Here is a 25,203-nt window from a genome sequence, read left to right as displayed (position 1 = left end):
ATTTGACAAGGCTTTCCTAGGAGGTGTGAGCATTTCCAGGGTAGTTTTATGACCCTGGTGGTAGTGTGACCCTTCCTCTGTACCATGAACCTGAAGAAACACCTATTTGACAAGGCTTTCCTAGGAGGTGTGAGCATTTCCAGTGGTAGTTTTATGACCCTGGTGGTAGTTTGACCCTTCCTCTGTACCATGAACCTGAAGAAACACCTATTTGACAAGGCTTTCCTAGGAGGTGTGAGCATTTCCAGGGGTAGTTTTATGACCCTGGTGGTAGTTTGACCCTTCCTCTGAACCGTGAGCCTGAAGAAACACCTATTTGACAAGGCTTTCGTAGGAGCTGTGGGCATTTCCAGGGGTAGTTTTATGACCCTGGTGGTAGTTTGACCCTTCCTCTGAACCGTGAGCCTGAAGAAACACCTATTTGACAAGGCTTTCCTAGGAGGTGTGAGCATTTCCAGGGGTAGTTTTATGACCCTGGTGGTAGTTTGACCCTTCCTCTGAACCGTGAGCCTGAAGAAACACATATTTGACAAGGCTTTCCTAGGAGTCGTGAGCATTTCCAGGGGTAGTTTTATGACCCTGGTGGTAGTTTGACCCTTCCTCTGTACCATGAGCCTGAAGAAACACCTATTTGACAAGGCTTTCCTAGGAGGTGTGAGCATTTCCAGTAGTTTTATGACCCTGGTGGTAGTTTGACCCTTCCTCTGTACCATGAACCTGAAGAAACACCTATTTGACAAGGCTTTCCTAGGAGGTGTGAGCATTTCCAGGAGTAGTTTTATGACCCTGGTGGTAGTTTGACCCTTCCTCTGTACCATGAACCTGAAGAAACACCTATTTGACAAGGCTTTCCTAGGAGGTGTGAGCATTTCCAGGGGTAGTTTTATGACCCTGGTGGTAGTTTGATATATCCACTGAACCTTGAACCTGAAGAAACACCTAATAGACAAGGCTTTACTAGGAGTTGTGAGCATTTCCAGGTGTAGTTTTATGACCCTGGTTGTAGTTTGAGCGTTGCTCTGTTCCTTGAACCTGAAGAAACACCTATTTGACAAGGCTTTCCTAGGAGGTGTGAGCATTTCCAGGGGTAGTTTTATGACCCTGGTGGTAGTTTGACCCTTCCTCTGTACCGTGAACCTGAAGAAACACCTATTTGACAAGGCTTTCCTAGGAGGTGTGAGCATTTCCAGGGGTAGTTTTATGACCCTGGTGGTAGTTTGACCCTTCCTCTGTACCGTGAACCTGAAGAAACACCTATTTGACAAGGCTTTCCTAGGAGGTGAGCATTTCCAGGAGTAGTTTTATGACCCTGGTGGTAGTTTGACCCTTCCTCTGTACCATGAACCTGAAGAAACACCTATTTGACAAGGCTTTCCTAGGAGATGTGAGCATTTCCAGGGGTAGTTTTATGACCCTGGTGGTAGTTTGACCCTTCTTCTGTACCGTAAACCTGAAGAAACACCTATTTGACAAGGCTTTCCTAGGAGGTGTGAGCATTTCCAGGGGTAGTTTTATGACCCTGGTGGTAGTTTGACCCTTCCTCTGTACCGTGAACCTGAAGAAACACCTATTTGACAAGGCTTTCATATGAGTTGATGGCATTTCCAGGGGTAGTTTTATGACCCTGGTGGTAGTTTGACCCTTCCTCTGTACCATGAACCTGAAGAAACACCTATTTGACAAGGCTTTCCTAGGAGGTGTGAGCATTTCCAGGCGTAGTTTTATGACCCTGGTGGTAGTTTGACCCTTCCTCTGTACCGTGAACCTGAAGAAACACCTATTTGACAAGGCTTTCCTAGGAGGTGTGAGCATTTCCAGGGGTAGTTTTATGACCCTGGTGGTAGTTTGACCCTTCCTCTGTACCGTGAACCTGAAGAAACACCTATTTGACAAGGCTTTCCTAGGAGGTGTGAGCATTTCCAGGAGTAGTTTTATGACCCTGGTGGTAGTTTGACCCTTCCTCTGTACCATGAACCTGAAGAAACACCTATTTGACAAGGCTTTCCTAGGAGTTGTGGGCATTTCCAGGGGTAGTTTTATGACCCTGGTGGTAGTTTGACCCTTCCTCTGTACCATGAACCTGAAGAAACACCTATTTGACAAGGCTTTCCTAGGAGGTGTGAGCATTTCCAGGAGTAGTTTTATGACCCTGGTGGTAGTTTGACCTTCCTCTGTACCATGAACCTGAAGAAACACCTATTTGACAAGGCTTTCCTAGGAGGTGTGAGCATTTCCAGGAGTAGTTTTATGACCCTGGTGGTAGTTTGACCCTTCCTCTGTACCATGAACCTGAAGAAACACCTATTTGACAAGGCTTTCCTAGGAGGTGTGAGCATTTCCAGGAGTAGTTTTATGACCCTGGTGGTAGTTTGACCCTTCCTCTGTACCATGAACCTGAAGAAACACCTATTTGACAAGGCTTTCCTAGGAGGTGTGAGCATTTCCAGGAGTAGTTTTATGACCCTGGTGGTAGTTTGACCCTTCCTCTGTACCATGAACCTGAAGAAACACCTATTTGACAAGGCTTTCCTAGGAGGTGTGAGCATTTCCAGGGGTAGTTTTATGACCCTGGTGGTAGTTTGACCTTCCTCTGTACCATGAACCTGAAGAAACACCTATTTGACAAGGCTTTCCTAGGAGGTGTGAGCATTTCCAGGGGTAGTTTTATGACCCTGGTGGTAGTTTGACCCTTCCTCTGTACCATGAACCTGAAGAAACACCTATTTGACAAGGCTTTCCTAGGAGGTGTGAGCATTTCCAGGGGTAGTTTTATGACCCTGGTGGTAGTTTGACCCTTCCTCTGTACCATGAACCTGAAGAAACACCTATTTGACAAGGCTTTCCTAGGAGGTGTGAGCATTTCCAGGAGTAGTTTTATGACCCTGGTGGTAGTTTGACCCTTCCTCTGTACCATGAACCTGAAGAAACACCTATTTGACAAGGCTTTCCTAGGAGGTGTGTGCATTTACAGGGTAGTTTTATGACCCTGGTGGTAGTTTGACCTTCCTCTGTACCATGAACCTGAAGAAACACCTATTTGACAAGGCTTTCCTAGGAGGTGAGCATTTCCAGGGGTAGTTTTATGACCCTGGTGGTAGTTTGACCCTTCCTCTGTACCATGAACCTGAAGAAACACCTATTTGACAAGGCTTTCCTAGGAGGTGTGGGCATTTCCAGGTGTAGTTTTATGACCCTGGTGGTAGTTTGACCCTTCCTCTGTACCGTGAACCTGAAGAAACACCTATTTGACAAGGCTTTCCTAGGGTGTGAGCATTTCCAGGGGTAGTTTTATGACCCTGGTGGTAGTTTGACCCTTCCTCTGTACCATGAACCTGAAGAAACACCTATTTGACAAGGCTTTCCTAGGAGGTGTGAGCATTTCCAGGGTAGTTTTATGACCCTGGTGGTAGTTTGACCCTTCCTCTGTACCATGAACCTGAAGAAACACCTATTTGACAAGGCTTTCCTAGGAGGTGTGAGCATTTCCAGGGGTAGTTTTATGACCCTGGTGGTAGTTTGACCCTTCCTCTGTACCGTGAACCTGAAGAAACACCTATTTGACAAGGCTTTCCTAGGAGGTGTGAGCATTTCCAGGGGTAGTTTTATGACCCTGGTGGTAGTTTGACCCTTCCTCTGTACCATGAACCTGAAGAAACACCTATTTGACAAGGCTTTCCTAGGAGGTGTGAGCATTTCCAGGGGTAGTTTTATGACCCTGGTGGTAGTTTGACCCTTCCTCTGTACCATGTGAACCTGACGAAACACCTATTTGACAAGGCTTTCCTAGGAGATGTGAGCATTTCCAGGGGTAGTTTTATGACCCTGGTGGTAGTTTGACACTTCCTCTGTACCATGAACCTGAAGAAACACCTATTTGACAAGGCTTTCCTAGGAGGTGTGAGCATTTCCAGGGGTAGTTTTATGACCCTGGTGGTAGTTTGACCTTCCTCTGTACCATGAACCTGAAGAAACACCTATTTGACAAGGCTTTCCTAGGAGGTGTGAGCATTTCCAGGGTAGTTTTATGACCCTGGTGGTAGTTTGACCCTTCCTCTGTACCATGAACCTGAAGAAACACCTATTTGACAAGGCTTTCCTAGGAGTTGTGGGCATTTCCAGGGGTAGTTTTATGACCCTGGTGGTAGTTTGACCCTTCCTCTGTACCATGAACCTGAAGAAACACCTATTTGACAAGGCTTTCCTAGGAGGTGTGAGCATTTCCAGGGGTAGTTTTATGACCCTGGTGGTAGTTTGACCTTCCTCTGTACCATGAACCTGAAGAAACACCTATTTGACAAGGCTTTCCTAGGAGGTGTGAGCATTTCCAGGGGTAGTTTTATGACCCTGGTGGTAGTTTGACCCTTCCTCTGTACCATGAATCTGAAGAAACACCTATTTGACAAGGCTTTCCTAGGAGGTGTGACCATTTCCAGGAGTAGTTTTATGACCCTGGTGGTAGTTTGACCCTTCCTCTGTACCATGAACCTGAAGAAACACCTATTTGACAAGGCTTTCCTAGGAGGTGTGAGCATTTCCAGGAGTAGTTTTATGACCCTGGTGGTAGTTTGACCCTTCCTCTGTACCATGAACCTGAAGAAACACCTATTTGACAAGGCTTTCCTAGGAGGTGTGAGCATTTCCAGGAGTAGTTTTATGACCCTGGTGGTAGTATGACCCTTCCTCTGTACCATGAACCTGAAGAAACACCGAGTTGACAAGGCTTTCCTAGGAGGTGAGCATTTCCAGGGGTAGTTTTATGACCCTGGTGGTAGTTTGCCCCTTCCTCTGTACCGTGAACCTGAAGAAACACCTATTTGACAAGGCTTTCCTAGGAGGTGTGAGCATTTCCAGGGGTAGTTTTATGACCCTGGTGGTAGTGTGACCCCTCCTCTGTACCGTGAACCTGAAGAAACACCTATTTGACAAGGCTTTCCTAGGAGGTGTGAGCATTTCAAGGTGTAGTTTTATGACCCTGGTAGTTTGACCCTTCCTCTGTACCGTGAACCTGAAGAAACACCTATTTGACAAGGCTTTCCTAGGAGGTGTGAGCATTTCCAGGGGTAGTTTTATGACCCTGGTGGTAGTTTGACCCTTCCTCTGTACCATGAACCTGAAGAAACACCTATTTGACAAGGCTTTCCTAGGAGGTGTGAGCATTTCCAGGGGTAGTTTTATGACCCTGGTGGTAGTTTGACCCTTCCTCTGTACCATGAACCTGAAGAAACACCTATTTGACAAGGCTTTCCTAGGAGGTGTGAGCATTTCCAGGAGTAGTTTTATGACCCTGGTGGTAGTTTGACCCTTCCTCTGTACCATGAACCTGAAGAAACACCTATTTGACAAGGCTTTCCTAGGAGGTGTGAGCATTTCCAGTAGTTTTATGACCCTGGTGGTAGTTTGACCCTTCCTCTGTACCATGAACCTGAAGAAACACCTATTTGACAAGGCTTTCCTAGGAGGTGTGAGCATTTCCAGGGGTAGTTTTATGACCCTGGTGGTAGTTTGACCCTTCCTCTGTACCATGAACCTGAAGAAACACCTATTTGACAAGGCTTTCCTAGGAGGTGTGAGCATTTCCAGTAGTTTTATGACCCTGGTGGTAGTTTGACCCTTCCTCTGTACCATGAACCTAAAGAAACACATATTTGACAAGGCTTTTGAATTTCCAGTAGTTTTATGACCCTGGTGGTAGTTTGACCTTTTCTCTGTACCTTGAGCCTAAAGAAACACATATTTGACAAGGCTTTCGTAGGAGGTGTGAGCATTTCCAGGGGTAGTTTTATGACCCTGGTGGTAGTTTGACCCTTCCTCTGTACCATGAACCTGAAGAAACACCTATTTGACAAGGCTTTCCTAGGAGATGTAAGCATTTCCAGGGTAGTTTTATGACCCTGGTGGTAGTTTGACCCTTCCTCTGTACCATGAACCTGAAGAAACACCTATTTGACAAGGCTTTCCTAGGAGGTGTGAGCATTTCCAGGAGTAGTTTTATGACCCTGGTGGTAGTTTGACCCTTCCTCTGTACCATGAACCTGAAGAAACACCTATTTGACAAGGCTTTCCTAGGAGGTGTGAGCATTTCCAGGGGTAGTTTTATGACCCTGGTGGTAGTTTGACCCTTCCTCTGTACCATGAACCTGAAGAAACACCTATTTGACAAGGCTTTCCTAGGAGGTGTGAGCATTTCCAGTGGTAGTTTTATGACCCTGGTGGTAGTTTGACCCTTCCTCTGTACCATGAACCTGAAGAAACACCTATTTGACAAGGCTTTCCTAGGAGGTGTGAGCATTTCCAGGGGTAGTTTTATGACCCTGGTGGTAGTTTGACCCTTCCTCTGTACCGTGAACCTGAAGAAACACCTATTTGACAAGGCTTTCCTAGGAGGTGTGAGCATTTCCAGGGTAGTTTTATGACCCTGGTGGTAGTTTGACCTTCCTCTGTACCGTGAACCTGAAGAAACACCTATTTGACAAGGCTTTCCTAGGAGTTGTGGGCATTTCCAGGGGTAGTTTTATGACCCTGGTGGTAGTTTGACCCTTCCTCTGTACCATGAACCTGAAGAAACACCTATTTGACAAGGCTTTCCTAGGAGGTGTGAGCATTTCCAGGAGTAGTTTTATGACCCTGGTGGTAGTTTGACCTTCCTCTGTACCATGAACCTGAAGAAACACCTATTTGACAAGGCTTTCCTAGGAGGTGAGCATTTCCAGGGGTAGTTTTATGACCCTGGTGGTAGTTTGACCTTCCTCTGTACCATGAACCTGAAGAAACACCTATTTGACAAGGCTTTCCTAGGAGTTGTGCGCATTTCCAGGAGTATGTTTATGACCCTGGTGGTAGTTTGACCATTCCTCTGTACCATTAACATGAATAAACACCTATTTGACAAGGCTTTCCTAGGAGGTGTGAGCATTTCCAGGGGTAGTTTTATGACCCTGGTGGTAGTTTGACCTTCCTCTGTACCATGAACCTGAAGAAACACCTATTTGACAAGGCTTTCCTAGGAGGTGTGAGCATTTCCAGGGTAGTTTTATGACCCTGGTGGTAGTTTGACCCTTCCTCTGTACCATGAACCTGAAGAAACACCTATTTGACAAGGCTTTCCTAGGAGGTGTGAGCATTTCCAGGAGTAGTTTTATGACCCTGGTGGTAGTTTGACCCTTCCTCTGTACCATGAACCTGAAGAAACACCTATTTGACAAGGCTTTCCTAGGGTGTGAGCATTTCCAGGAGTAGTTTTATGACCCTGGTGGTAGTTTGACCCTTCCTCTGTACCATGAACCTGAAGAAACACCTATTTGACAAGGCTTTCCTAGGAGGTGTGAGCATTTCCAGGAGTAGTTTTATGACCCTGGTGGTAGTTTGACCCTTCCTCTGTACCATGAACCTGAAGAAACACCTATTTGACAAGGCTTTCCTAGGAGGTGTGAGCATTTCCAGGAGTAGTTTTATGACCCTGGTGGTAGTTTGACCCTTCCTCTGTACCATGAACCTGAAGAAACACCTATTTGACAAGGCTTTCCTAGGAGGTGTGAGCATTTCCAGGAGTAGTTTTATGACCCTGGTGGTAGTTTGACCCTTCCTCTGTACCATGAACCTGAAGAAACACCTATTTGACAAGGCTTTCCTAGGAGTTGTGGGCATTTCAGGCGTAGTTTTATGACCCTGGTGGTAGTTTGACCCTTCCTCTGTACCATGAACCTGAAGAAACACCTATTTGACAAGGCTTTCCTAGGAGATGTGAGCATTTCCATGGGTAGTTTTATGACCCTGGTGGTAGGTTTACCCTTCTTCTGTACCCTGAACCTGAAGAAACACCTATTTGACAAGGCTTTCCGAGGAGTTGTGATCTTTTCCAGTAGTAGTTTTATGACCCTGGTTGTAGTTTGAACCTTCCTCTGTACCATGAACCTGAAGAAACACCTATTTGACAAGGCTTTCCTAGGAGTTGTGGGCATTTCCAGGGGTAGTTTTATGACCCTGGTGGTAGTTTGACCCTTCCTCTGTACCATGAACCTGAAGAAACACCTATTTGACAAGGCTTTCCTAGGAGATGTGAGCATTTCCAGGGTAGTTTTATGACCCTGGTGGTAGTTTGACCTTCCTCTGTACCATGAACCTGAAGAAACACCTATTTGACAAGGCTTTCCTAGGAGATGTGAGCATTTCCAGGAGTAGTTTTATGACCCTGGTGGTAGTTTGACCCTTCCTCTGTACCATGAACCTGAAGAAACACCTATTTGACAAGGCTTTCCTAGGAGGTGTGAGCATTTCCAGGTTTAGTTTTATGACCCTGGTGGTAGTTTGACCCTTCCTCTGTACCATGAACCTGAAGAAACACCTATTTGACAAGGCTTTCCTAGGAGGTGTGAGCATTTCCAGGAGTAGTTTTATGACCCTGGTGGTAGTTTAACCCTTCCTCTGTACCATGAACCTGAAGAAACACCAATTTGACAAGGCTTTCCTAGGAGATGTGAGCATTTCCAGGGGTAGTTTTATGACCCTGGTGGTAGTTTGACCCTTCCTCTGTACCATGAACCTGAAGAAACACCTATTTGACAAGGCTTTCCTAGGAGATGTGAGCATTTCCAGGGGTAGTTTTATGACCCTGGTGGTAGTTTGACCCTTCCTCTGTACCATGAACCTGAAGAAACACCTATTTGACAAGGCTTTCCTAGGAGGTGTGAGCATTTCCAGGAGTAGTTTTATGACCCTGGTGGTAGTTTGACCCTTCCTCTGTACCATGAACCTGAAGAAACACTCATTAGAACCCGACTGACCCACTCTTTGACCTTTAGAAATAGCTGATGTAAGAAGCGCTTGTCATATATCACCAATCTTAGTGTCTTCAGGGTCTCCAGTGCAGCTGTATGGTGGAGGCCCTACCTTCCCCGAGCCTGTGACCTGCACCCTCGATCTTCTACGCCTTCCTTTGCAAGACTGAAAACAAGGATATAGACTTTTAGAGGAGGAAGACGAGGAGGAGGTTAGGAGGCAAAATGGAAATTACACACACACACACACACACACACACACACACACACACACACACACACACACACACACATACACACACATGCAGTCCCCCCTCCCCCCCGCCACTCTCTCAAAGACCTACTAATGAGAAGCTTCGCACAGGACACCCAAGAACACTTCCAGGCTTGGCTCTCACACGCAAATCTACCCCCCCTCCCTCTCCCCCCCTTACCCCTCAACCTTCCTTCCTCCACCCTGGCGCTTGAGGAGGAGGAGGAGGAGGAGGCGGATGGGAAGGAACAAAAGAACAGAAGGAGGAAGAGAAGATATAGGAAGGAAAGGAAAGTGGAGGGGAACAAATGGTGATGATTCTCTCTCTCTCTCTCTCTCTCTCTCTCTCTCTCTCTCTCTCTCTCTCTCTCTCTCTCTCTCTCTCTCTCTCTCTCTCTCTCTGTACTAACTGTGAACTGTGGTAGTAGTAGTAGTAGTAGTAGTAGTAGTAGTAGTAGTTAACATTATCACTGGCTGACTGACTGACTAATTGAATTCATCTGCATTCAGTCAGTCAGTCACTCAATCAGTCCATCCATTTGTGAGTGAGTCAGTTAATCAGTCAATCACTTAGTCAGCCAGTCACACACACACACACACACACACACACACACACACACACACACACCGCTCCAGTAGCTCAATCAGTTAGAGCGCCGCGCTGCCAGACTTCACGGCCAAACAGACGGCGGTTCAAGCCCCGCTCAGGCCGGATTCTCTCCGTTCATTAGGAGTGGTTACTGTCCCCCCTTGAGCAAGGAGGATGGGCTGTGTGAGGTCCTGGCAGTACCCACAGATACACGATAATGAGGTTTTTTTTATAACAAAGGAGGCGTATACTTGCTCACGTCGGGGGAGAGAGAGAGAGAGAGAGAGAGAGAGAGAGAGAGAGAGAGAGAGAGAGAGAGAGAGAGAGAGAGAGAGAGAGAGAGAGAGAGAGAGAGAGAGAGAGAGAGAGAGAGAGAGAGAGAGAGAGAGAGAGAGAGAGAGAGAGAGAGAGAGAGAGAGAGAGAGAGATTTATAAGACCTCTCTCTCTCTCTCTCTTTAGACATGGGGGAACTAATATATTTTGACTTTGAGGGAGATATGTCTCTCTCTCTCTCTCTCTCTCTCTCTCTGTCTGTCTCTCTCTCTCTCTCTTTAAACATGGGGAGCCAATATATTTTGACTTTGTGGGAGATATGTCTCTCTCTCTCTCTCTCTCTCTCTCTCTCTCTCTCTCTTTAAACATGGGGAGCCAACATATTTTGACTTTGAGGGAGATATGTCTCTCTCTCTCCCTTTAAACATGGGGAGCCAATATATTTTGACTTTGTGGGAGATATGTCTCTCTCTCTCTCTCTCTCTCCCTTTAAACATGGGGAGCCAATATATTTTGACTTTGTGGGAGATATGTCTCTCTCTCTCTCTCTCTCTCTCTTTTCATATCTTACTTAACTTTCTAAGGTGGACTTAATTAATAATATCTAATAGGAATTAAAGAAAAAAAATCAGATTCCGATACCAGCAAAGTTTAATCAGCCCTTAAGAACACAATAGCTCATAACATCATCTCTTCCTATTATTATTATTATTATTATTTTTCACTACAGGCATAAGAAAGGTTGAACAAAGGCTTCACTTCACTAACTATGTCTGTTCTTTCTCTCCTCTCTCTCTATACAAGGGAAGAACAGGAGCAGGACATCAGGGGTATATCTTGCACTAATTCCAATGTTGTTTTCAGTCCATTGTCACAGTTCCCAAGGCCTGGAAATACACAACAGACTCCTTAATATTCTTAACAGGATATGGTACAACCACAGAGTTATAGACTAGAGGGTTCAACTCCAATCTCTCGCCACGGTGAGAGGTGAAGCCACTGCTCCTGCCTGTGGTCGGCTGCCATAGGGTGACGGATTGGCGACCTTTCCGTTGTTCCACATGTTTACACTTAACCACTATTAGCCAGCCACCATTATGATATTTTGGAAAACTGAGCCGATCATCGTGTTCATGAGACATTGCTGCATATCATTATGGTAGTGTATAAACATTTTTGTTCATATTTTTTGCCTCAATTACTTGTCATTCAGGAACTTTTTATTGTATTAGATTTTCGTTTACAGTTTCAAATTGAGCATGTTTTTCCGATGCAGATGGTATATGACATGTACCAATGTAACAATAATCAGTGGGTAGAAAATGGACAAGAAAATAACAAGTCTATCTGACAGAGGGTCGCTGAGGCACTGCTGACCTGATAATAGCAGACATAACTATGGGAAAGTAAATTTCTCTCTGTCTCGCCATTCGTCACCCTAAGATGGCCGCCAGTTGCTTCAAAATCCAGGCTCTGGGAACCCTCTATGTATATAACTCTGTGAGTACAACTCCCTTCCCTATACATAGCGATAAACATTAGAGGTACAACATGCACTCATTCTGACATTTTGGGTCCATTTTCAGAGGCCTGGAAATACACAATAGACACCTTAATATTCTTAACAGGCTATGATACAACTCCCTTCCCTATACATAGAGATAAACATTAGAGAGGCACTCAGTATTATATTTTGGGTCCATTTTCAGAAGCTTGGAAATACAGTACACAAGATTTCTTAAGCTTATGGACGGCGGAAACCCTAAAACCATGACCGGAAGACATGGTAGAGCCTCAAACAGTCAGCTGGAGGCAGTCTAGTACACCTTCCGAACCACTGCCTGTACAGAGAATCACCAGAGAAAAAGTTGGAAAGTTTTGTTTAGTGGGCGCAACATCTGTGGTCATGTGTCGGAGAGAGACAGAATGGGAAGGAATTATAGAAGAGAACAAACCCCAGGAGACGGGACACAACCCCCGATTAATACCTGGTACCCATTCACTGCTGGGTGGACAGGGGCGTAGGGTATCGGAAAAGCCGCCCAAATTTTTCCACTCCGCCTGGGAATCGACCCCGTGCTCTCTTGGTTGTGAGCTGAGTGTGCTAACCACTGCACCACGAAGACCCCATCAGCAAAGATGTCGCAGATTCCAGTCACTCTTCCAGACTTCCAAGCAGCATTTTAAAACATCTGGGCACCAACATTTGCCTGTTTGAAAAGCCTCCTCCTGTTTAAGTGCCCAAGTGTACAACAATATTCTGCACAAATTCCATGACTAAAATAGGAAAAAACATATAACATCTCTTTTTATACAGAAGGCGGAATAGCATGATTTTTTCTCCATAGGAAGTTTTGTTTTTTTCAACCCGGTAGCAGCGGGGATCATGTTTCTTAATGGTCCCTCTAAGCGAGAAAAATGAGAAAAAATCACCCTTCACACAAACCATTTCATAATATATATCAAAACATTTGTGATCAGTTTATGTATCATCTATTTTTTTGGGTTTAAATCATGGCACAAGTTTGGCTCGTCGCTGCTCCACGGTTAAGCCACAAATTTGTCCCGTCGCTGCTACACGGTTAATTGGTGTACGGCTTGTGAGCAGCAGGGGGTCACACACGAGGTGTTCACGGCCCGCACAATTTTATAAATAAATTTCTTAAAAATCTGGCTTTGCACCAAGACTCAAACCCAAATGCCTAAAGTAATCCCAAGGCTGTGGGCTCCCTTTGAAGTATCAGTTTAGATTGTTTGGACTTCCAATTCTGCAAGTGATGACAGAGTTTTAACTTATAATTTTTAGGTGGTTTTCTATGCTTGTCAAATGTATCCAGCAGGCTTTACAATAACATTTTGCGTCCAGTAATAGCTGTACCCACATGTTTGTTTACGGGACTCCCACGAACACAGCACAACAATATCTTTCCATGCTAATATCCTTTCAGTATGATCCTGTTCACCATGGAAACCTTCACCAGCAAAGTCAAGACATATTCACAATAACCACATAATTGAGTACTAGGATTTCTGGTTTGGGTCGGTCGTGTCCTTGAAGACCCCCGGCTAATATCTTTTCAGTATGATCCTATTTGCCATGGAAACCTTCACCAGCAAACTCAAGACATATTCACAATCACAACACATCACATAATCGAGCAATGGGATTTCTGGTTTGGGTCGGTCGTGTCCTTGAAAACCTCTGGCCGCTTCTTGCACTCCCCGATCCTCACAGTCAGGAAGTTGGCCGCCACATCCATCAGGAAGATCTCATCCGCCAGCCAGGGGGTTCTGGCAGTACCAGTAGCTCGGGTCGAGTGCCACCAGGACCTGCGGATATGGGGTGATCCTTTCAGTAGAGTTTGAGGGAGTTTTAAGAGATTTCGTAAGCATTTCCAAGAGTCTCCTAAGTTATGGACAGCTCCCAAGAGTTCTCAGGGGTTCCAAAGAGCTCTCCCAGGTTACAGAAAGCTCCCAAGAGTTTCTGAGAGGCAGGGTTGGAAAAAATCATGATGTTCTAAAAAAAAATAAAAAAAAATCAATTTATTTGATTTAAAGCAGATTTTTCTTGTTTAAATCGATTTTTTTGATTGAAATGATTTTTTTGCATAAACTTCTTTGTTTCCACTTTTTTTTTTGCGTGTTCGCCTATAGCACCAGTAGGCCTTCTTTAGGGGCCTGGTGGTCGGCCCCAGCCCGTCATGGCGCAGGCAATTTTTATAGTGATGCCATTTAATCTTGGCTCATGCTGCCCCCCGGAACTCATTCTTGATTTACTTGGGTAGTCTTAGCCCCTCGCTGGTAGAGTCCGAAAATGCTGGTGGCAGCGTCTTCAGGAGAATGCACAGGCTGAATGCTGCACGCTAGCTACTCAGCCTTATGGGGACATTTTCTTGTATTAAACTTGGCCAATGAAACCATAGTTTAATATACATTACCCAAGAGGAGTTTTTCACACAAAAATCATAAGTAGGACTAATAGTTTATCTTTTTTTATGATTCTGAATATTTTTCTTGTAAGAGACGGCAATGATTAACTGGTGCCTGACTTGTAAGAGACGGCAATGATTAACTGGTGCCTGACTTGTAAGAGATGGCAATGATTAACTGGTGCCTGACTTGTAAGAGATGGCAATGATTAACTGGTGCCTGACTTGTAAGAGATGGCAATGATTAACTGGTGCCTGACTTGTAAGAGATGGCAATGATTAACTGGTGCCTGACTTGTAAGAGATGGCAATGATTAACTGGTGCCTGACTTGTAAGAGATGGCAATGATTAACTGGTGCCTGACTTGTAAGAGATGGCAATGATTAACTGGTGCCTGACTTGTAAGAGATGGCAATGATTAACTGGTGCCTGACTTGTAAGAGATGGCAATGATTAACTGGTGCCTGACTTGTAAGAGATGGCAATGATTAACTGGTGCCTGACTTGTAAGAGATGGCAATGATTAACTGGTGCCTGACTTGTAAGAGATGGCAATGATTAACTGGTGCCTGACTTGTAAGAGATGGCAATGATTAACTGGTGCCTGACTTATATATATATGGCAATATATATATATATATATATATATACATATATATATATATATATATATATATATATATATATATATATATATATATATATATATATATATATATATATATATATATATATATATATATATATATATATATATATATATATATATACTATATATATATATAATTATTAAATATTTTACTCTTGATAAATCACTTAAATCATTTTAAATACAGTATATTTAATTTTGATTTCAATCATGATTTTTTTACTCTCATTTAAATCGATTTAAATCACTTGATTTAACCCTTTCATTGCTAAACGCTCACAGCAAGCATTAGGCGTATTTATGGCCCTAAATGCCTGCGCTAGCGTGTTGGAACAGCACAGGGATGAAAGAGTGAAGATGCTGGTGAACTCTTGCATAAGGGATTTAGACAGCACAGGGATGAAAGAGTGAAGATGCTGGTGAAGTCTTGCATAAGGGATTTAGACAGCACAGGGATGAAAGAGTGAAGATGCTGGTGATGAAAGAAAGATGCTGGCATAAGGATTTAGACAGCACAGGGATGAAAGAGTGAAGATGCTGGTGAATTTGCATAAGGGATTTAGACAGCACAGGGATGAAAGAGTGAAGATGCTGGTTAACTCTTGCATAAGGGATTTAGACAGCACAGGGATGAAAGAGTGAAGATGCTGGTTAACTCTTGCATAAGGGATTTAGACAGCACAGGGATGAAAGAGTGAAGATGCTGGTTAACTCTTGCATAAGGGATTTAGACAGCACAGGGATGAAAGAGTGAAGATGCTGGTTAACTCTTGCTTAAGGGATTTGGACAGCACAGGGATGAAAGAGTGAAGATGCTGGTTAACTCTTGCATAAGGGATTTGGACAGCACAGGGATGAAAGAGTGAAGATGCTGGTTAACTCTTGCATAAGGGATTTGAACAGCACAGGGATGAAAGAGTGAAGATTCTGGTTAACTCAGGCATTTGGACAGCACAGGAATGAAAGAGTGAAGATGCTGGTTAACTCTTGCATAAGGGATTTGGACAGCACAGGGATGAAAGAGTGAAGATGCTGGTTAACTCTTGCATAAGGGATTTAGACAGCACAGGGATGAAAGAGTGAAGATGCTGGTTAACTCTTGCTTAAGGGATTTGGACAGCACAGGGATGAAAGAGTGAAGATGCTGGTGAACTCTTGCATAAGGGATTTGGACAGCACAGGGATGAAAGAGTGAAGATGCTGGTGAACTCTTGCATAAGGGATTTGGACAGCACAGGGATGAAAGAGTGAAGATGCTGGTGAACTCTTGCATAAGGGATTTGGACAGCACAGGGATGCATAAGGGATTTGAACAGCACAGGGATGAAAGAGTGAAGATGCTGGTGAACTCTTGCATAAATGATTTGGACAGCACAGGGATGCATAAGGGATTTGGACAGCACAGGGATGAAAGAGTGAAGATGCTGGTGAACTCTTGCATAAGGGATGTGACAGCATAGGAACCCAGACCCACCTCAAGTCCAGTGGGTCACCCCGCAGGTCTCGGGGCTGGGGCGGGGGCTCTCAGAAGCACTGTATGCCCCGCTGGTCAACGAAATCGGCACGCAGGTCATGGGGAAACCTGGTCAAAGGGGAGACTTGTTAATATTGCTTTGTTGAAAGTTCAGTTATAAAAGTAAATAGAAATACATGGAAAATAAGGAGTCAAAAGATGGATGAGAAGAGGAAGGAGGAGGAGGAGGAGGAGGAGGAGGAGGATTATGAATAAGAATAAAAAGATAAGAAAAATAGGGAGAAGGAAGAGAAAGAAAACAAGAAAAAAAGAAGGAAGAAGAGGAAGAGAGGAAATAGTGGATAATGAAGGACCTCCTCTTCCTCCTCCTCCTCCTCCCAGTCCTTCATTATCAACTAATTCTTCTCTTCCTCTTCCTCCTCTTCCTCCTTAAAGACATTTCCATGCATATAACAATAATAATGATAATAATAATAATAATAATAATATGTTTATCTATTGCCTCTGTCTGGCCTTGCCTTTGAGAGGAGTTTAAGGGAAGGGAAGGGAAGGCAAAGGAAAGGAAAGGGAATGAAAGGGAAGGGAAAGGAAGAGAAGGGATGGGAAAGGAAAAGAAGGGATGGAAAAGGAAGAGAAGGAAAGGGAAGGGAAGGGAAGGGAAGGAAAGGGAATGAAAGGGAAGGGAAAGGAAGAGAAGGTATGGGAAAGGAGGAGAAGGAAAGGGAAGGGAAGGAAAGGGAATGAAAGGGAAGGGAAAGGAAGAGAAGGGATGGGAAAGGAAGAGAAGGCAAGGAAGGAAGGAAGGAAAGGGAATGAAAGGAAGGGAAAGGAAGAGAAGGGATGGAAAGGAAGAGAAGGAAAGGGAAGGAAGGGAAGGCAGGAAAGGAAAGAAAGGAAGGGAAAGGAAGAGAAGGATGGGAAAGGAGGAGAAGGAAAGGAAGGGAACGGAAAGGAAGGGAAGGGAAGGCAAAGGAAATGTAAGGGAATGAAAGGGAAGGGAAAGGAAGAGAAGGGATGGGAAAGGAAAAGAAGGGATGGAAAAGGAAGAGAAGGAAAGGGAAGGGAAGGGAAGGGAATGAAAGGGAAGGGAAAGGAAGAGAAGGTATGGGAAAGGAGGAGAAGGAAAGGGAAGGGAAGGAAAGGGAATGAAAGGGAAGGGAAAGGAAGAGAAGGGATGGGAAAGGAAGAGAAGGAAAGGGAAGGGAAGGGAATGAAAGGGAATGAAAGGGAAGGGAAAGGAAGAGAAGGGAAGGGAAAGGAAGAGAAGGAAAGGGAAGGGAAGGGAAGGAAAGGAAAGGGAATGAAAGGAAAGGAAGAGAAGGACGAAAGGGAAGGGAAGGAAATGAAGGGAAGGGAAGGAAGAGAAGTGAAGGGAATGAAAGGGAAGGGAATGAAAGGGAAGGGAAAGGAAGAGAAGAGAAGGGAAGGGAATGAAAGGGAAGGGAAGGAAAGGGAATGACAGGGAAGGGAAAGGAAGAGAAGGGAAGGGAATGAATGGGAAAGGAAGAGAAGGAAAGGGAAGGGCAGGAAAGGAAAGGGAAGGGAAAGGAAGAGAAGGGAAGGGAATGAAAGGGAAGGGAAGGAAAGGGAAGGGAAAGGAAGAGAAGAGAAGGGAAGGGAATGACAGGGAAGGGAAAGGAAGAGAAGAGAAGGGAAGGGAATGAAAGGGAAGGGAAGGAAAGGGAAGGGAATGAAAGGGAAGGGAAGGAAAGGGAAGGGAATGAAAGGAAAAGGGAAGAGAGAGAGAGAATTCATATTATTTAAAAAGTTATTAAGAGAGAGAGAGAGAGAGAGAGAGAGAGAGAGAGAGAGAGAGAGAGAGAGAGAGAGAGAGAGAGAGAGAGAGAGAGAGAGAGAGAGAGAGAGAGAGAGAGAGAGAGAGAGAGAGAGAGAGAGAGAGAGAGAGAGAGAGAGAGAGAGAGAGAGAGAACTAAAATAAATAAAATACACATATAATACATAATTCTGAACACACAGAGACAGAAAAAGATAAATAATAATAATAATAATAATAATAATAATAATAATAATAACATACATTCACAGTCTTTAACATTAATAAAAAGGAAAGATTAGATGATAAAATTGAGAAGGAAGGAAGGAAGGAAGGAAGGAACAAAGGAAGGAAGGAAGGAAGGAAGGAAGGAAGGAAGGAAGGAAGGAAAAAAAGAAGGAAAATAGACATTATAAATACAAAATAAACATATATGTATAATGTCCAGCCACACTACATGCTCGCCTTTCCCTTCCTCCATTATTGCATTTGTGTGTGTCTGTACTTGGCCTTCTTTTCTAAATAAATTAGTAGTAGCACAGAAAACGGTATTCAGATGTATATTTTTCATTAGACAATTCCGTTCAACTTGAGAGATATTTTCTAAACATCATTTGTTGAATATCGGCTCAATTCATAAATATTTCCTGCTGTTATTGATATTTAAAACCATTAAGGAAACAGACTCTTTAATCTTCTCGTTAATAGATGGACAAAGAGTAACAAGGGCAAATAGTACAAGTCTCCATGTCCCGCGCTTTAATACATCTCTCTGTAATAATAGCACTGCCTGTCTTGGTCCAGGAATATGGAGCTCACTGCCAACACATTGAAAAAATCTTATGTTAACCTGTAATCTTTCGCCATTCAAAAAGAAAGAAAAAAAAAAATTAATTGTCAGAATGAATGAGAATTTCTATATATTTGGTGTATAGGGTATCAGGACACCTCTCCTCCTGTATTTGATCTTCCTTTCGGCCACATCTTTTGCTTTAATTTAGGAGCAGCGAGTAGCGGGCTTTTTTTTATTATTGTTTTCTTTTTTTGTTGCCCTTGAGCTGCCTCCTTTGTTGTAAAAAAAAAAAAAAAAAAAAAAAAAAAAAAAAGTAAAAGGTTTGATATATAGGTATGTACATGTGTGTTTATTTTGTGTATGTATATATATGTATGGATGTGTATGTGTGTATATGTATATGTATGTATGTACATAGCTGGGCACGATAACAGAAAACCTTATTCCCGATAACTGATAATGAAAAACCTTAACGGCGATAACCGATATTCATTGACTAGAGACACAAATATAGGCGATAACCGATAACCGATACCCGATAAAAATCCACAATTCCGATACTAGCTAGCGATAAGTCCGATAGGCGAAAACGATACTATATTGATATTTCAGATAGAACAACATTGATGAATTAAAATTTTCATTATCTGTATTTTAGGAAACTTACAAAACCTTAAAACCACACGTTGACACGTACATATGGACGGTAGTACTAGAAATGCCTGAACCGGTGTTGTGTTATTTGGCGTCCCCACCGTCAAAAATTGTTTACAAACTCTGGTCTCTCGTGAACGGTGCATGATCAGACCAGCAAGCGTACACCTGTACAGTCTCATAAAGATTTTAAACCGTAATTAAGAGTTGCTGGAAGGCTGAATCAGACATATAGTAACAGTACCACCATCATCGCTGTTTCTAGAACAACACTCTGTACGAGTTGTATTTATATGTACAGAGTGTACGTCGTTCTAGAAACAGCGAGGATGGTGGTACTGTATGTTTGATTCAGCTTTCCAGCAACTCTTAATGTGTTAAAAAAGCATTGTGAGACCGTACAGGTCTACACTTAATGGTCTGAGCATGCGCAGTTCACGAGAGACCAGTGTTTGTAAACAAAATCGCCAGCTTTTGATGATGGGACACCAAATAACACAACACCGGGTGCCTTCAGTACCATGGCATGGTCACAAACTAATATGGAATATCAAATTTGAGGCAGTGAATATATTGATTTTTGAGTAGCATAAAAAAATAACCTAGTATTTTAATTTTCATGATCTAAGTATGAAATCTCATCACGGAAGATATTTCATACCCCGAAGTTTTTTCATACAGCACCGGGCCACGCATGCGCAGTAGGGAGGAGACAACGTTTTTTTTCTGAGAGGCGGAAAAAAAGTAGCGATTATTGCTAGTTTGGTTACAAAAGTAACGAAGATACCGATATATATTTAAATAAGTAGCGGATGGTCCATAATCCGATTTTGTTATCAGCGATAAAGTATCGCGATAACTTATTGCGATAACGCCCAGCTATGTGTATGTATATGTATGTTTGTGTGAATGTATATGTACGTTTGTGTGCGTTTACGAGTATGTGTGCATGTGGATGCAAATCTATGAATGCATAAGCACATTTTTTTTGTGGATATATGCTGATACAGTATGCCTACAATATGTCTACCATATATTAGTTCATCCCAGTCTGTAGGAAGCTTCGGCTTAACAGACTGTGCCTCAATATCTGACTTTGTAAATTTATAAGTGACTTTGTATTATGGCAATAAACTTACTTACTTACTTACTTACTTACACACACACACACACACATATGAACACAATCAACACCACATCACCACCCACCTGTTATCATGGTGTGACAGCGCTCCACCTCCACCACCTCCCCCCCCCCATGCCTGGCGGGGGGAGGCGCATGTCCTGGTCATTCCCTTGGAGCGGAGGACCCTGCGGGCGACCCCAAGCTGCCGCATGTCAAAATCACCCGCTGAAAAATAAAAATAATAATAATAATAACAATAATAATAATAATAATAATAATAATGATAATAATAATAGAAATAATAACAGTAATAATCAGGTCCTAAAAAATCAGAAGTGCGGTAGTTTTTCCGGAGTAGTGCGGTTGTGGTAGAGCGGTACCATTTTTTTCTTTCCCAGTGCGGTAGCGGTAGTCAAAATAAACAGTACTTGAGTGTGGCCTGACTGACGCTAAACAGAGTCTGAGGATGACCTCTGCACTCCTGCTGGTTACCGTCCTGTTAATAATAAAGCCTAATACCCTGTTAGCCCTATTCCTCGTTCAAATAATTATGCAGTGCAGCAACAATTATTCTCTCTAAAATTTTACAGCTAACAGAAGTGAGGCTTACTGGGCGATAGTTAAGAGGATCACTTCGTTTACCTTTCTTGAAAATAGGTACTACTAAAGATTTTTTCCAAATTTCAGGAACCTCCTCCGAATTATTAGATGAAACGAATATTTTAAACAGAGGATATGCTAAATTAGTGGAGCAATGTTTTAGTAATACTGGATGAACAGAGTCAGGTCCCATTGCAGTGGAAGGGTTAATAGCACCGAGTTCCCTAGCAACATCATGAACTGTGAAGTGTATCTGGTGAAAGGAGCCATCATGTACTTGGTGTGGTGACTGTGGAAGACCAGAGGGTATGGTAAACACTGAGGAAAAAGCACCACCTAAGAGCTGAGCCATCTCTTTAGGGTCGGATACTAAGTTTTCTGCATCCCCGAGAGGACCAACGGAAGGACAGCCTACTTTTTTCCCGCGTATGTACGAGTGAAATAATTTGGGCTTAACTGAGTAATTATTAAGGATGTCCTCCTCATAAGAAATCTGTTTCTGAGTGGAATAGTTCCTGTACTGGTAATTTACATCCAGAAATGTTTGCAAAGCTTCAAAAGCAAGTACAGAGTTTCTACCATGTACTGCTCTCATCTGTTTGTAATGGTTCCAACTATTCTTTTGGATGTTTATAAGAGCTCTAGGAGGTTTGTATTCCTATGGTTTGTAAGGGGCACTTGATGAGGAGCGAAGAGTTTTTTGTGGAGCATATGTTCTTCCAAAATAGTTTATATAGGACAAAAATTTATTGTATGAATCTTTAGAGTTCATATTCTGGAATTCAAAGTCCCAGTCTACAGTGGACAAGAATTGATTAATTTGCTTAAAATTGGCTTTAGGCCAGAAAGGGGATGCAGCGCTGACATTTGACTTCACAGGTTTGTACTGGAAAATATATCCACAAAGTATAACACAGTGATCACAGTTGGCAAATGGGGGAAATACATTAGAGGAGACTACTCGATCAGTTTCAGTAGTGAGAAATAGATCTAAAGTATTGCCTGCCCTGATGTTTGTTGGCTCATCAATCCACTGAGTGAGGCCTAATGAGGTGAAACAGTCTAGAAAAAGTTTATCAGTATTAGCTGTTACATTATTTACACTGCCTAGTAACCAAGAGATAGAAGGAAGGTTAAAATCACCAATCACTATTACTTCCCTGTTAGTACAAAAATCTGTTAGAAAATCTATTATTATTGTCTTGAAGAGAGTAAGAGGGAGGTCTATAAACAACTACAATAAATATTTTGTAATCTGGAAGAAAGACTGAGCAGACGTTAGGTATTTTGATGTTCATGTTGAGACATCTGTAAGAATTGTGTACATAAATGCCAGCTCCATGTTTATGAACTGAACCAGAAACGTCATTTCTGAATAAGTTATAATTAGTAATTGAAACTGCAGCATCTGGAATAGTACTAATTAACCAAGTCTCAGTAACCCCTAATACATGTGCATTATTTGAAAATAAGAAGTGCTTAACAAATGCAACCTTATTGATAAGACTATTTACATTACACAAACTAACATTTAGTTGGGTAGTAAAGGGGCAGTTGAGCCAAGAGAATCAGAACTGGCAGGCTGGGCTACAGGCTGAGCTGAGGCACCATCTAGCCTGTTCCTTTGTCGCCTCTCATACAGTTCTTTTCTTTGTTTGAATGTTAAATCCCTATTAACATAAGTGCCATTGAACTCGTGGTTGTTTCTAAGAATTTTTGCTTCCATCACTAGCTTCCTACGCGAGTCATCATCGGCAATTTTAACTCTGTAAAGACCCTTGTTTCTATCAATACAAAATAAATCAGACATAGATGGAGTGGTATTCAGAATATAGCTAGTGATGTTTGCAATGCTAGTCCTTGCATCTTCATTAGACTCGACCTTTACACCCCTGAATATGACTGATTCTTTCCTTTTTCTTCTCTCGTCCATCTCTACTATTTCCTCCCGAATAGACATTCTCAAATCATCCCCAGAGGTAACCTGAGTCGGAGAGGCAGAAGATGAATGCGAGGCAAGAGAGTCCACCCTTTCTGTTAGTTTAGTAATTGCTGAGCACAAGGATCTCACCATTACAAAGAGTTGAGCTAAAGCTGGGTCACCTGAGGAATCCTTACCAGCTCCAGCAACCATAGGACGAGCCCTACACTGAGTACAAACATATTCAACCCCAGCACCTCCTGCCTCACGAATGACATCAATCACACGATCAGATACCCCCATACACAGTGGACTAGGATGAAACCAATTATCACATTTATCACATCCAATGCCATCTTGACCAACAGCAACCTCACAGCTACCACAAGGAGACACAACAGACCCACCAGGTTGACCATCAGTCCGAGTTGATAGCTTGATACCCGCGTGCCACCATGATCAGCTGATCGGGGGTCCCCTCCTCTGGGATCGAGTACCAACCAGTCCTTTTGTTTTCGGGATAATGCCATCTTGCTTTGGAGTTCTCGACGAGTGGCCAGCAGGACCAGGGTATTTTGAAAGCTTGGGTGGCATGGCGAGACACAACACCAATAATAATAGGCAGAAGTTCAGTTAGGGAAGAGAGCGGCACGTCCACCCTCAGATGTGAGATGTGCTAATCCCTGACCGTCACCTCAAGACGTAGACGTAACACAGCACACAGGAGCACAGTGACACAGCTGTAGAGTTAGTCACGCATGCAAATAACAACGTGTAAGTCTCTCACCGCACACGAATAACTCCATAGGGTGTCTGTTCACTCACTCCATCTTGATCTTGATGTCACAGGTGGCTCGGGATTTCCAGGCCAACAACAACAGGTCACAACAATCATTTGCTTCATCACTCATTATTTTATCACTTATTAACCTCCCAATCGGCTGATGAATATATTATACTTACTTATATGGCAATTTAGTTGTTTTTAAGCCATTACTTGTTTATTAATAGGTCAGATACATCACGAATTGTTCACTCTCTCCAACGGGTCACCTGTACAGCAAGAGCAAGAGCAGCATCGAGGGACATCATTGCTAACGTAACTCCTGATCAGGTCGGCATGGCTGGGTCTCTAAGGGTTTGATCAAAACAAACCTCTATCGACAATATCAAAGCTTATTCACCCATGTTAGGAACGTCAGAGAACATGTTATTTATTTCTAGGTTCAGTAACGTAAGAAAATTGCACGGCGCCCCTTCAAAAAATGGTAAAACACGCCATCAGTAAAAAAAATAGAATATGATACGTTATGAAAACTAGACACAAGAGATGAATTCACAGCACGAAACATTTTTAAACTAAACGAAAAAGAAGAAATATCGTTCACCCTCCCCCTCCGCCCACAACACCCCCTCCCCCAGGACACCCCACAGACACCCCCCCCCGTCCAAGACCACCACCACCCCCCCGGTGATACCCCCCAACCACTCCCCCCCCCCTAAACACAAAATCGTTGATTACTCCGTTAATACTCAACCGATCGGATTCTAGTAAAGACCAAAATGTTCAGCGTCAAATGCTACATCTGGGGGGCTCCATGAACACGAGGAAAACATGGACGCAGCAAGAGGCGCAGGCGAAAACCATAAAGACCAAACTTTGGAGCGGTATAGCTCAATAACGAAAAATGCTATCTTGATTCTGATAGCGCCATCGTGTTCTCCGGCAAACTCTACACCTTGTAACAGTTGTTCGTCAAGAAATATTCAGAAATAAAAAAAAGAAACCAAACGCGTCCAAAGTTGAATTTAAAAACGTCAAATTATAGCTTGCCTTGGTTCAAATCGCTATACTTATTTCCATAAACGTATCTTTACTAGTAAAGGCGTGACAGGCGGCTAAAGAAATGACGTGTTATCTCCAAAACTAAAGGTCGTAGCTCAGATTAGAGACCAGCGTTGTATTCATCGTTAAATTCTACAACTTTCATTATCTATTGAAGAATGAGAAAAAATAGATATTAAGCGAAGGAAGTTGGATCAAAGTTAAAAAAAAACGCGAAAAACAGATCATAATAACTCCATAACTATTGGTCGTATCGTCATTCTGAAGGCACCAGCGTGTTCCCCGTAACTGGTTCTCCCAGGAGCCAATTGGGCATACAACACTTTAGCGTATTAAAGGACTTATAGGCCTTCAAAGTTTCAGCACGTTTTTTTAAATCGTGGATATCTCCGTCAGTTTTAGGCCTAGCGCAATTCTGATAGCACCAGAAATTCTAATATTGTTTTCTTCACGTCTATGAACCTCTCTGATCAAGCTGGAGGCAAGAATAACGAAACTTGCATATTTGAAAAAAAAGATCGTTGTAGAGGAGGTGAAATTCTGGCC

The 25,203-nt window shown here is 43.1% G+C and overlaps 2 long non-coding RNA genes across 5 annotated transcripts; one reads left to right on the top strand and one right to left on the bottom strand.

The window, feature by feature from the left end:
- Positions 1–1,970: 1,970 nt before the first annotated feature.
- On the top strand, positions 1,971–8,045 carry LOC126989146 (uncharacterized). 2 transcript variants are annotated; one of them, XR_007742923.1, is made up of 4 exons: positions 1,971–2,117; positions 4,104–4,208; positions 6,488–6,592; positions 7,949–8,045. It is a non-coding gene; the product is annotated as an uncharacterized LOC126989146 (long non-coding RNA). The 2 variants fall into 2 exon arrangements; XR_007742924.1 differs by lacking the exon at positions 1,971–2,117 and having other exon boundaries at positions 4,066–4,208.
- A 3,436-nt stretch (positions 8,046–11,481) lies between these two features.
- Positions 11,482–23,746, bottom strand: LOC126989151 (uncharacterized). 3 transcript variants are annotated; one of them, XR_007742928.1, is made up of 4 exons: positions 23,599–23,746; positions 20,374–20,515; positions 15,944–16,051; positions 11,482–13,220 (listed from the first exon to the last, which is right to left on the bottom strand). It is a non-coding gene; the product is annotated as an uncharacterized LOC126989151 (long non-coding RNA). The 3 variants fall into 3 exon arrangements; XR_007742927.1 differs by having other exon boundaries at positions 23,219–23,664; XR_007742929.1 differs by having other exon boundaries at positions 23,506–23,645.
- Positions 23,747–25,203: the final 1,457 nt, after the last annotated feature.

The sequence above is a fragment of the Eriocheir sinensis genome, unplaced genomic scaffold (assembly GCF_024679095.1).
Source record: "Eriocheir sinensis breed Jianghai 21 unplaced genomic scaffold, ASM2467909v1 Scaffold1075, whole genome shotgun sequence".
Taxonomy (NCBI): Eukaryota; Metazoa; Arthropoda; class Malacostraca; order Decapoda; family Varunidae; genus Eriocheir; species Eriocheir sinensis.
The sequence above is the reverse complement of the archived record's forward strand: the minus strand, read 5'-3'. Positions and strand labels throughout refer to the sequence as shown.